Source organism: Sinocyclocheilus rhinocerous, unplaced genomic scaffold, assembly GCF_001515625.1.
Source record: "Sinocyclocheilus rhinocerous isolate Xijiao unplaced genomic scaffold, SAMN03320098_v1.1 scaffold1097, whole genome shotgun sequence".
In the NCBI taxonomy this organism is placed as follows: Eukaryota; Metazoa; Chordata; class Actinopteri; order Cypriniformes; family Cyprinidae; genus Sinocyclocheilus; species Sinocyclocheilus rhinocerous.
Window position 1 is genome coordinate 454,920 of NW_015630974.1, and position 11,600 is coordinate 466,519.

Below are 11,600 nucleotides of genomic sequence, written 5' to 3' on the forward strand. Positions count from 1 at the left end.
GCGGCGGCAACAATATTACAGCGAGAATAAAAGTTACTCCTTCTTTCTTTGTGTGAACATTTGGGCGGTGTTATGCAAATCTTCCCACATCGTGACGTAGATATGTGGGGGCGACTTAGAACGAGGAGTTTTAGGTAGGTGTGGTTGACTCAACTTTTTTAAAGAATATCTCTTTGGATTTGAGACTTTAGTCTTTGCAACTTTACAGATCTTCTTTATGCACCAAGAGCTTGTAACACTCCAAAGAGAATGGAAAACTTGAAATCGCATCATATGACCCCTTTAATTTTAAAGTGTTTCCAGTTTGATTGAATAGACTGAGGTATGATCATATGGAAGTGGAGCTCCAGAAATTTGCCTAGATTGTTTTTTTGTTACTGTTGGAGTGTCTGTTTCTCTATCGCTCCAAGGTCACGCCAGTACTGCTCCATCACCACCATTAACATTTAAAAGCCTATTAAAAAGTTGTCAAAAATATCAAGCATTACTGTAGTTTACTGACAGATAAAAGCAAAGCATGACATTGTTCTATACAACCCAGTCTATCAAAGCAACAGATAATCATTTGTAGCACAACTTCAGTCTTACACGGTCTTACATTTTATTTACACTTACACTGAATGTGGCCAGAATCCATCCCTGACAACACCATGTGACTTCAGTTATGTGATCACAATACATCTTAAAATGCATTACACCTAGCTTTTAATGTGGTCATTGGCAAATTTAGCTCTGGGCAATATACATAATCAGTTCGTTTGCACATCACATCAATGATATCATGTCATTGTAGATATGTCTAAATGTGCTGATTTCTGTCAATCTAATTTCAGATTCTAAAAGTTATTTTTATATAAACCATAAACGTTGAAATATGATGCACATTTGTTTAAATAACGATTACATGCGTTACAAATGAAATGCACAAAATTCTGCATTCGCAGTGCTCAGATGCTGTGTTCAGAACCGATGAATGACACTATGATAATGTAATGACACATCTTGATGACACATCTAAAAGAAAGCTGTTTTATCTGTCAGAAAAGCTTTTTTAGCTAATATTTAGTAAATATTCACTCCTCCACTGACCAGTTTATAGGACGTAAATAAACATACACACGTTCTTAAGACGCATGTAAACATACGCATCACGGCACCGCACGTGCACAAGTATTTTTGACTCTAACTGAGAAAATAGTTGGGTTAAAGCGTTTATATATTTATTTTTCCGTTATTTTTCCTAATGATGGGATTACTTCAGGTCTACATCAACCCTTTCAATCTAATTTAACTTTTGGATCGCACTTAATCGGATCGATTGAGGTGTTTACATGAAGCCTTTTCAATTTGATTTGTATCCAGAGAAATCAGAAAAAATCGTTAAGGAACACATAAAAGCAATCTGCTGTTTAATTTGTATATCTGAATAACAATTACAGAACTACCACCAGATATTTGATTGCCAAATGCAATCAATTAGACTACTGCATCTGTAAATGGTGTTTAAATTTAACTGCACTTTTCAGTAGTGACCGACTTTTGAAAACCACTATAAATAAATAAAAACATATTACAAACATAATATTAATTTTAGTTGAAGTACTCTAGTGTAAGTATCTTGTAGTTTGGTAAGCCTCAGTTAACTTAAAAGTAGTTTCCCCAGCACTGATTAATCCTAGGCCTGTCATGATAACAACTTTTTGTTGTGCGATATATTGCCCCAGAAATAATTGCGATAAGCGATATTATTGTCATTTTAAGACCATTTTATGCCACTGAATATATAATCATAATGTAACAGCATAATAATGCAAGAAGGCCTACACACTTCCAAATGACAACAAACTTTTAATTTTTAAGAATATTTAGATCATGGAAAATAAGTATCAAAATATTAGATGCCTTAAAAAACCTGAATAAATACTAAATAAACATCTTTTCTCTGTAAATTAATGGTGCACACTATTGCTGAAAAACACAATCACTACTCAGCAGTCAGATGTCCATATGCACAAAGACACAGTTCCCTAAACAAGACCATATCTGCAGATGAAACTTTTGTAGAAGCATTTTTTAAATTTGAACTAGCACCTCATGACTACACCACGTTATGCACGAGAAGCTGCAAAAGACACAGGCGCAAGTGGAATGTACAAAACAGTGTGACATTAATTTTCAAGTAAATATAATGGGCGATATATTGTGTCACCAACAATTATTGAGGTTATGTACATATATTGCACGATAAGTCGATATATTGATTATTGCGACAGGCCTAATTAATCCTGCAAAGAACCATTGAAACCAACATTCTACTCACTGCAACAGTCTCATAAATGATGAGCCTGTATGTCAACATTACAAAATTAATTACAAAATGTTATTCGTGAGCATCAGTTGTTTCATACTACACAGAGAGCACACTATCATTAGTATGACTTCAGCATTAGAAAGCTTATCTAAGAGACACGTTCTGATGGAAAGACTAATGGAGCTTCAGTGAGATCAATGTTTATGTTCAGGGGCAGGAGGGCCGTTCAACATTTCCTGTTGATAGTCCTTGCGTGTGAGTGTAAAACATGGTCAGCCCATCCAGTACTGGACAAACCCACCCAGAGTGATTGATAAATCTAACACAGGGAGTAACCATAATGCTGTATTATCCAATGCATAAATTGATGTTATAGGAAAACATTTAAAAAATATTGTGACTGTAAAAAAAGTATTCAATGGCAATGGTATAATAACAAAAAATGTATGAATGTGGTTCATAAATTATATATGTGTTGTGTTTGTTGTAATTATCATGCAACTGTTATGAATACAAGTATGAATTGGTAATTATAGCTTAATGTACTACTGCAATATTTCATCATTGCTTACTGTTGCTTGTTTAACACTAAAATCTCAGTTTTATCTTGTACTTTTCTGGCCAAGTCTGAATGCACTGCAGCACCTCTAATGTTACTGTCAAATAATGATTAGTTCTTTATGCTGTAATATTACTCATTTGTTAGATGCTTTGGCAAAATGTTAAATTATTAACTGGAAATGTAATCTAACATGCATTAGTCACAGGACCTAATCTGACAAATTCATTTCTTGTCCATTTCCAATAAACCAGTATCACAATCCATAAACAAGACCATTACATCAGTTATAGTGACAAACTTGTAAAATAACTCAAAAAGAAACAAAGAAACTTGGGACCAAAATAATTTGGTAAAATTACAACTGAAAAATAAGTGTACAATCGTTTCGGTTTCTTCTTTACAAAAACTGCATAACGGCGAAAACCCTTCTTTAAACTTACTAATAAAATCGTTACATGGATAGTATCTGTTTATTTTAAAGTGAGTTTCTTTGACTTTATTAGGAATTACATATTTATTTATATCTGACCACATATTCTTAAAAACAAGGAAGTGATAATCCTGTGACACTGAAGCAATGTAGAGTGCTGAATGAGTCGAGTCAATCAGAGGTTAGTCTAGGCCGCAGTGAGGGAATGTACTGGAAAGGGAGAGCAAACTTATACAATGGTGGTTTGTGTCTGGAGGAGATGAAGAGGCAGCTGCTACTATCCATTAGAGCTGAGAACCCAGCAGATCAGAACACATGCCTGAATTATTCCTCCAACTCACACAGGCACATACAAAGACAAACATACACACCATTACTGATCTAGCATCCACACAGGCTCAGATATGAATGTACGTATACATGCAAACTCGATTATAATTAAGAGTATGATTATCCTGTGGATTTACAGGCGAGGTCTGTGTCCCACTGGTGTAAAATCATACAGAAAACATCCATTTTAATGAAATCGTCAGAAAACATTAAACATTATTAACTGAAAATAACAATTAAGAAGACACACATCAGTCCATTGGCTCTTCTGTAAGTGTCTGCAGTGGTGTGATCATCGCTCATCTGTTTCCATCACCTGGAGAGACATCAGTCTCCATCCTTAAACCATTTAAAAGAAGCTCCACAACAATGCTCATTTCAATGCACAGAAACAAAGCCAAAACCATCCCCTTACTTTCAGTGGAAAAACTGCTAAAGGTCATTTGAGTAATTGTACTTGTGTAAGTTTTTGGCTACTCTACCCACTTCAGGCTGACACAAACTGGATGAATGCATAAGCCCAGGGGCCAAGGCTGGATAAACCCTGCTGTGGCAACAACAGCCAGGCTAAATAAATCCATTCCTTCTAAAAATCATTGTTGCTTAAAACTTCCCAATCATCAACAATCTCTATTTACCATCTTACAAAAAAAAAACCCCGAGACAATCTCTCTCCACTTGTTCCCTGTGTGTTTTTTCAAAATATATTCTGTCAAAAGCTCTATCACAAAGGACATAATTCACTGCAGGCAAGACAAATCTGGAATAAATCAACTGCTCAATGTCTTGGCATTTTATGACAGGAATTTTAGAGCATAAAGCCCTGAAATTTGAACACTGCTCCAACAATGGTCTTCTTATGATCCTGTAAAGTGGGCACTGCGAGAGGAAGCCTGATCTGCAGTTGTCTTCAGCAGCTGAGGAAATGTGTTTAGGAAGGTATTTAGTGGGCACACGCCAGAGCAGGACAGGTGTGTGCAGAGCATGTCGTTCTAACAACTCTAATCAGGGCTAGAACTGAAGATCAGCACACGGCTCGCAGATTCTCCATGCAGCACTCTAATGGGAATAATTTGTCATTAATTTTCCAATAATATATACACTATATAGAGAAATATAAGATAGTATCAGTGTTTGAAGAAAGCAACATGTCTATGTATTCAGAGATGAATAAATGTTTTTGGTAAGTTCTCTATTTTAAGAATGTCTCACTCACTCAAATTTCTGCATACCTGTAAAATAACGTAAAAAAAGTCTTACATCTGAAAGAAGAAAAAAGACAAATGCACTATTCTCATGTGTATTTATACTGTTGTTACAATTCACAAGAATGGGTATATACCGTCACTTTATTATAAGGTTAGCTATTAATAATAATTTTTTTAAAATCTTATTTTATTAGGATTAAAAGGAAATTAAAGTTCGCTTACAGCTATTAATTCATGGCACAGACCACATTTGTCTGCACATTTGTCACATTCATGTCTAAAAACATGCTTATCATCATTCAAGGTCAGGGGTGCCCGATCCTGTTCCTGGAGATCTACCTACCTAAAGAGTTCAGCTCCAAACTTGCTCCAGCACACCCGTCTGTAATTAATAATTGCTCCTTGAAGATCCTAATGAGCTGTTTAAGTTGTGTTTGATCAGGGTTGGAGCTGAACTTTGCAGGAAGGTAGATCTCCAGGTAAGGATTGGGCACCCTTGTTGTAGGTCAGGGGTGCCCAATCCTGTTCCTAGTTTGTTTCAATGTATGAAAAGAATGTCCTTTAAGACATATACGTGATGACCGACAAACAAAGTGCATACAACCTGCACTTTTCTGTGTTTTCAAACCACACACTGCAAATTACCTGACTTTCTCACTCAAATATAGCTCTTTAATTGTTGGTGACATCCTGGCAAAAACTCCTGAGCTCCAAAAGCTGCACTAGGGTTTTGTGCACAGTGTCTTGACTGGCGGTAGCAGGTAAAAACGACTTACCTAATGACTTTGCCAACTGAGCTTGGGCATTTCACTTACGATGGATGCATCAGCATTACGTTTGCTTGGACTGTACTATTTTACATTTACATTTAGTCATTTAGTAGACGCTTTTATCCAAAGCGACTTACAAATTTTAATTTATGATTGGTTGATTGCCAAATTAAAAAAATAAACAGAACGATAAAATAACATCAACCAGGTAAAGGTAATTTCAAATTAACGATTTTGCTCAAAACAATTATACATGATTTTTTTTCAGCTTTTTATGTTCCTGTTAAAATTTTGCTTCCATTTTTGCATGTTTCTTAAATGAGTTTTTTTGTGTAGTCTGCCTTTTGATTAGGTGTCACTCAGTTTGGGCCGGATGGTAACACTTTATTTTAAGGACCAATTCTCACTACTACAGTGGGTATAGAAAAGATTCACCCCCTTTAAAAGAATCACTTTGTGTTGCTTTGCAGCCTGAAATGAAGACGGACACAGTTTTTGTTTTATCCAACTGTATTTACTCAGTGCAACTTATAACATCCAAGTGAAAGATAAAACACTAACATGTCAGAAAAAAAAAAAATCACTGAGTTGGAAAAAGGATCACCCCCTCCTAAAAATGACGTATAAACTCAATCAGGAGTGCCCGTGAAATACGAACAGAGTCTAACCTGCCCACAAACACTGCCGCTAGACTAGTTAATGTGTTTACATCATGTTTACATCACGCTTACATCACGTTTACATCACGCTGTGTTCAAGGATACCACAGAAATACAATTCGAACCTTTTGTTGTGTGCATGTCATTTTACCAAGGACTGCTTCTCTAATCTTGGCTTTTATCTTCGTTGACTTCTAATCTTCTTAATTTGGACTAACAAGCTCTCCGAACCACAACCTGTAAGTACGATTGATACCAACGAATGCCTCGTTTATAATGGGTTTTCGCATAAACACATTTCATTACACCAAATACACAAAATAATGTTTTTTTTAGCAGCATCATATGACCCCTTTAAACCTGTTGTAGGGGACTCCAACACAATATTAGGACACTTTAAAATACCATATGACCTGCTCTTTAAGAACTACCTTACTAACTATTAATAAGCAGCAAAAGTCACATGACCTACCAGTGTCAGTTGCGTCGCTTCACTGCCATTCATAAATTCTCTCCTGTGGCCTCATGGGATAGTAAACTGTCTATCATGCTCACTTCAGAATCACGCCGGAAGTAGTAAGTCTCCCAGGTTTTTCACATACTCTTTTTTTTGTCTACTATATGGAAGTATGGGATTTTGGATGCTGCCAAAGTCTTTAGGATCACTTGGCAGGCAGTATGTTGGAACCCAGGAAAACTCCAGGAGCGGGATTGGACAACCCTGAAGTAGGTGGTTAATTAAAAGTGAATAAAGGTAAATGCACAATCAGTGGAGACCTGAAAGAAATGCTTTACTCCCTCTAATCAGTGTCTCCAATCGTCTTCAACTAAAAATTTATGATCACTAACAATCATTGGATCTATGCTCTATTGTAGTAGCAAAGCAGGCTAAGTGAGTTTTAAAATAAGACCACAAAATTCATCCAAATCATGTAAACTGAAATCAGAATAATGTAATCCAAAAGAGAGGATCTGGATCAACTGATTATAATACCTTGAATTTCAATCACTATATCAAGACTAGGTATAGAAATTCTCTGAACTGCAGACTTGAAATGATATTTTGCATTAAGAGTGTTTTAAACTGTACTGCCAATGTCTGCAATCTTGTATTGTAACAAACTTCTGCAACTTTTTAATTGTCAAACAGATGAATATATTAGCACAGACAGATCTTCATTCACAAAAAAGAAGACATACATTGTAAGAGTATTATTCCAAAGAATTCTAACATTAATACAGAGTGGCTTAAGTTTATTCAGGACTGTTAGTCAGGATTGTTTTATGAACCTAACACATTGTAATACAGCTTCACAAAGAGGCTGTTATTGAAGTGTATGTCAATCACTATATCAAGACTAGGTATAGAAATTCTCTGAACTGCAGACTTGAAATGATATTTTGCATTAAGAGTGTTTTAAACTGTACTGCCAATGTCTGCAATCTTGTATTGTAACAAACTTCTGCAACTTTTTAATTGTCAAACAGATTATATTAGAATATATTAGCACAGACAGATCTTCATTCACAAAAAAAGAAGACATACATTGTAAGAGTATTATTCCAAAGAATTCTAACATTAATACAGAGTGGCTTAAGTTTATTCAGGACTGTTAGTCAGGATTGTTTTATGAACCTAACACATTGTAATACAGCTTCACAAAGAGGCTGTTATTGAAGTGTATGAGAATTCTGGTACACTGTGATTAATGGTTAAATGGTTGTATCTGACAACCTGTCTTTCACAAAGCATTGATGACAAAGCTGCAGTGACCTTTAACATTTCTCACTGATTAATGTCACACTAACCACAATGTGTACAATTTCAAGAGCCCATCATTGCTGGATATTTCTTAACTCACACTGACCATTGCTGTCCAGTCATAGCTGAGGAATAATGTTTATTAGCCTTCATATTGAGACCAACAACACTGATTGAGGCTTCAGGTTTGTTCTGTAAATTTCCATCTAAACACTCATATCATTAAGACAGAGGATGCATATTTTTCAGCACAGGCCAGAACAGCAGCTCCACAAATCTTAGAAATGTGGATGCAGCATTTGTCAGGACCATAAGCATGATTTGGAACTGATACAGGGTACTTCCAGGGGTATGGGCAGATCTATTCCCTTCTCATATGACTCCCATTCAACTTGCCAAATGAGTAACAAGTTACAACAAATGTCTGAGCCAAATTTGGCTTTAGACGAGAGTGTATTTCACTTAAACTTACCTGCCTGTAATTTTCTAGTCCTGAAGACCTTGATTAGCTTGTTCAGGTGAGTTTGATCAGAGCTGAACTCTGTACGTCAGTGGACATCGAGGGACAGAGAAATTCTGCAATACACTACATTAATTAAACTACAGCTCTGCATTGATAGTAAAATACTAGGCTAAATAAAAAAAAATTAAAAAACAGCACAGCAGTAATGACTTTATGAACTTCTTTCCTTCCAAGATTGATACTTTTAGAGATAAAATTATAACCATGCAGCCGTCAGATACAGTATCGCATCAGATAGTGCACTATAGATCCCACGAGGAACAATTCCACTCATTCTCTGCTATAGGAGAGGAAGAATTGTATAAACTTGTCAAATCATCAAAACCTACAACATGTATGTTAGACCCTATTCCATCTAAGCTACTAAAAGCGGTGCTTCCAGAAGTCATAGATCCTCTTCTGAATATTATTAATTCATCAATGTCTTTAGGATATGTCCCCAAAACCTTCAAATTGGCAACGTTATTAAGCATCTCATTAAAAAACCACAACCATCAATTCGTAGCAGTGAATGAAGAGGTATCATATCATTCACAAGAACATTATGGAGTACCACAAGGCTCAGTTCTAGGGCCGTTGCTTTTCACACTTTACATGTTACCCTTGGGAGATATCATCAAGAAACATGGTGTTGGCTTTCACTGTTATGCTGATGATACTCAGCTCTATATTTCTTCGCGGCCCAATGAAAAATTAGCAAAACTAACGGAATGCATAGTTGATATAAAAAAACTGGATGACTAGTAATTTCCTACTACTAAATTCTGAAAAAAAAAACAGAGGTTTTAAATGTTTAGGGATTTAAATGTTTCTGTTCTCATGTCAGATATGTATGTATATATGTATGTATGTATGTATGTATGCATGCATGTATGTACCAAGAGCTTCTTAAAAACCACAACAAATTCCTTGTGTGTTTGCGCACACTTGGCGAATAAAACTGATTCTGATTCTGATTTAATTATTGGACCAAAAACCTCTGCATGTAATAACCTAAACCACTGTCTAACACTTGATGGCTGCTCTATTAATTCCTCGTCATCAGTTAGGAATCTAGGTGTGCTATTTGACAGCAATCTTTCCTTTGAAAACCATGTTTCTAGCATTTGTAAAACTGCATTTTTCCATCTTAAAAATATATCTAAATTGCCATCAATTCGTAGCAGTGAATGAAGAGGTATCATATCGATCACAAGTGCAGTATGGAGTACCTCAAGGCTCAGTACTAGGGCCATTACTCTTCCCGCTTTACATGTTACCCTTGGGAGATATTATCAGGAAACACGGTGTTAGCTTTCACTGTTATGCTGATGATACTCAGCTCTATATTTATTCGTGGCCTGGCGAAACATACCAATTTGAAAAACTAGCGGAATGCATAGTCGATATAAAAAACTGGATGATGAGTAATTTCTTACTGCTAAATTCTGAAAAAACAGAGGTGTTAATTATAGGACCTAAAAACTCTGCATATAATAACCTAGAACACTCCCTAAGACTTGATGGCTGCTCTGTCAATTCTTCGTCATCAGTTAGGAACCTAGGTGTGCTATTTGATAGCAATCTTTCGTTAGAAAGCCACGTTTCTAGCATTTGTAAAACTGCATTTTTCCATCTTAAAAACATATTTAAGCGTTAATTCATGCATTCATGACCTCAAGGTTAGATTATTTTAACGCTTTGGGTGGTTGCTCTGAGCGACTTAATAAACAAACTCCAGCTGGTCCAAAATGCAGCAGCTAGAGTTCTTACTAGAACCAGGAAGTATGACCATATTAGCCCGGTTCTGTCAACAATACACTGGCTCCCTATTGAACAACGAATACATTTTAAAATCTTGCTAATTACTTATAAAGCCCTGAATGGATTCGCTCATCAGTACTTGAGGAAGCTCATATCACATTATAATCCTTCACGTCCACTGCAATCTCAAAACTCTGGCCATTTGATAATACCTAGAATATCAAAATCAACTGCGGGCGGCAGATCCTTTTCCTATTTAGCACCCAAACTCTGTAACAATCTACCTAGCGTTGTTCGGGAGGCAGACACACTCTGTCAGTTTAAATCTAGATTAAAGACCCATATCTTTAACCTGGCTTACACATAACACACTAATACGCTTCTAATATTCAAATCCGTTAAAGGATTTTTAGGCTGCATTAATTAGGTCAACCGGAACCGGGAACACTTCCCATAACACCCGATGTACTTGCTACATCGTTAGAAGAATGGCATCTACGCTAATATTAGTCTGTTTCTCTCTTATTCCGAGGTCACCGTTGCCACCAGACCCAGTCTGTATCCAGATCAGATGGTCACTGCAGTCACCCGGATCCAGTACATATTCAGACCAGATGGTGGATCAGCACCTAGAAAGGACCTCTACAGCCCTGAAAGACAGCGGAGACCAGGACAACTAGATGAGCCCCAGATACAGATCCCCTGTAAAGACCTTGTCTCAGACGACCACCGGGACAAGACCACAGGAACCAGATGAGTCCTCTGCACAATGTGACTTTGCTGCAGCCTGAAATTGAACTGCTGGTGTCGTCTGGCCAGAGGAGAACTGGCCCCCCGACTGAGCCTGGTTTCTCCCAAGGTTTTTTCTCCATTCTGTCACCGATGGAGTTTTGGTTCCTTGCCGCTGTCGCCTCTGGCTTGCTTAGTTGGGGACACTTCATTTCCAGCGATATCGTTGACTTGATTGCAAATGATTGCAAAGATACTATTTAAACTGAACTGAGCTGGATGATGACATCACTGAATTCAATGATGAACTGCCTTTAACTGAAAAATGAGTGTTTACTATTGTCATTTTTGCATTATTGACACACTATTTTCCTAATTAATGCTGTTCAGTTGCTTTGACACAATCTGTATTGTTAAAAGCGCTATATAAATAAAGGTGACTTGACCATATTTGGCTGAGATGCAACTATTTGAAAATCTGGAATCTGAGGGTGCAAAAAAATCTAAATATTGAGAAAATCATCTTTAAAGTTGTTCAAATGAAGTTCTTAGCAATGCATATTACTAATCAAA

General features: G+C 36.6%; 1 protein-coding gene across 1 annotated transcript in view; it reads right to left on the reverse strand.

The window, feature by feature from the left end:
• The window catches only part of LOC107740792 (pro-neuregulin-1, membrane-bound isoform-like), a 108,071-nt gene that overhangs the window by 89,326 nt on the left and 7,145 nt on the right, over positions 1-11,600 (reverse strand). The window lies entirely within an intron of this gene.